This window comes from Podarcis muralis, chromosome 1, assembly GCF_964188315.1.
Source record: "Podarcis muralis chromosome 1, rPodMur119.hap1.1, whole genome shotgun sequence".
Classification (NCBI taxonomy): domain Eukaryota; kingdom Metazoa; phylum Chordata; class Lepidosauria; order Squamata; family Lacertidae; genus Podarcis; species Podarcis muralis.
In genome coordinates, this window is record NC_135655.1 from 119,749,117 (window position 1) to 119,751,207 (window position 2,091).

General features: G+C 46.2%; 1 long non-coding RNA gene across 1 annotated transcript; it reads left to right on the forward strand.

Annotated features, from left to right (window-relative positions):
- Nucleotides 1-497: 497 nt before the first annotated feature.
- On the forward strand, nt 498-1,723 carry LOC144325126 (uncharacterized). The gene is made up of 2 exons (XR_013390420.1): nt 498-1,584; nt 1,617-1,723. It is a non-coding gene; the product is annotated as an uncharacterized LOC144325126 (long non-coding RNA).
- Nucleotides 1,724-2,091: the final 368 nt, after the last annotated feature.

Sequence of the window (2,091 nt, forward strand, 5' to 3'; positions counted from 1 at the left end):
GGGGAACTGAGGAGATCTAAGTGACTGGCTGCTAAGCCAAACACCCACTTATTGAGTTCACAGCCACACTCGCCGTCAGTCAAACCAGTTTTCCTGTCCTCCTCTGTTGCCACCTCCAGCATTTTTATTTTTTTAAACAGATCAAGCATTTTCACAGAAAACAAATACTTCTAGCACTGAGAGGGGCACTTAAAAAACCCCAAAGATTAGATTATCATAAGGGGCTTGAAGGCAGTCTGAGTGTTTGATCCAGAATTCAGCTGCAATGGAACTGCCTGTGCAGGTCGTCTGTTGGCTTCTCTTGCTACCAATTTGCTCCTGGGCTCAGTCCAATCTGTTGTCTTTGGCCTTTAAAGATCTACAACCGCCGAGGACCAGAGTCCTTCATTCCCCTTGCCAGCCATTGAAAGGGAGACCTTCATGATGTTTCAGAGGCGGCCAGGATTTTGAATGGGCTCCTTGGGGATGGGCCCATCAATGCTTGTTTTTAAGGACGCTGTGGCGATTGCCCTCCATGCCGTTCTTGCACATTTGGAGCAGCGGGGGGGTTATGCCAGACTGCTTTTTTTAGATTTCAGCTCGGCATTTAATACCATTCTACCACAACGTCTGATGTCTAAACTGGAAGATCTGGGGCTTCCGTTATCACTTTGTGGGTGGATATTGGACTTTTTGTCAGACCGCCCCCAGAGGGTTCGGTTGGGCCCTTATACCTCTAGTATGCTTAAGACTAACACAGGAACACCACAGGGATGCGTACTCAGTCCGCTCCTATATATTCTCTACACGTACGATTGTGTCGCTGCTCACCCTAGTAATAGGGTTGTCAAATTTGCAGATGACACAACCGTGATTGGGCTCATCTCTGAAAGGGAGGGTGAAACGGACTATAGAGATGAGGTGGAGCGGCTGACAGAGTGGTCCAGAGCTAACAACTTGCTCATAAATACAAGGAAGACAAAGGAGCTTGTGGTGGACTTCAGGAGACAGAAGAGCAATGTCCAGCCACTTTTGATTGATGGGGTCTGTGTGGAGAGGGTAACAACGTTCAGATTTTTGGGCATTGAATTACAAGAGGATCTGTCCTGGAGTGTCAACACAAGGGGGCTTTTGAAGAAGGCGCAGCAGAGACTGTACTTTTTGAGAATTCTAAGGAAAAACCATCTTCCGCAGAAACTGCTGCTTGCCTTCTATCACTGTGCCATTGAGAGCGTGCTCACTTATGGCTTATGTGTGTGGTACGGAAGCTGTACTACCCAGGACAGGATGGGGTTGTGCAGAGTTGTTAAGGCAGCAGAGAGCATTGTTGGCTGCCCACTCTCCACCTTAGAGCAGATTTATGCCACAAGGTGCCATAGGAAGGCACTGGACATAGTAAAAGATCCATCGCATCCTGGTCACTGTCTCTTCGAGCTCCTGCCGTCGGGACGGAGATACAGGACGATGAAGACAAGAACGAGCCGTCTTAAGAACAGCTTCTTCTCCAGAGCGATCTCGGCCCTGAATGGGAAGCCTGGACTTTGAAAGTCATCTAATCTTCCTTGCTGTATTATACTGTATTGTTTTAATTAGTGTTTTTATAGTGTTTTTTATAGTGTTTTATAGTGTTTTTATAGTGTTTTGATTTTGTGTGGAGTGCCCTACCTGGGTGGATGGAGCAGCCAAGTAATTTCGTTGTCCCCGAGAGGGGGCAATGACAATAAAGATATTATTATTATTATTATTATTAAGTGGGCAGCAAAGACGATTGTAGGAAGCTTCTCTACAATTCTGAAGGCAAGGAGAATTTTTGCTGCTGTTTTTATAAGATGGTTGTGCCTTAACCAGGTTGTAAGCATCTTGATCGCCTCCAGGGCTGAAAGGCAGCTTAGAAATTAATAATAGTCTTGCAAATGTTTGGGGACACCCCCCACTCTCTGCAATATTCCAGGGAGTTCCAGACACTCACCCAGAGCCTGTACTCCTTCGGAGAATTGAGACATGGCAGAGACTGTTGTAGCCTTAAAAAATATGGTTTGTTTACCTATTTACACCTTCAGTCTGCATGGAGGAAGTCCAGATCTTACAGTATGGTCATTTCAAGAGGGGCTC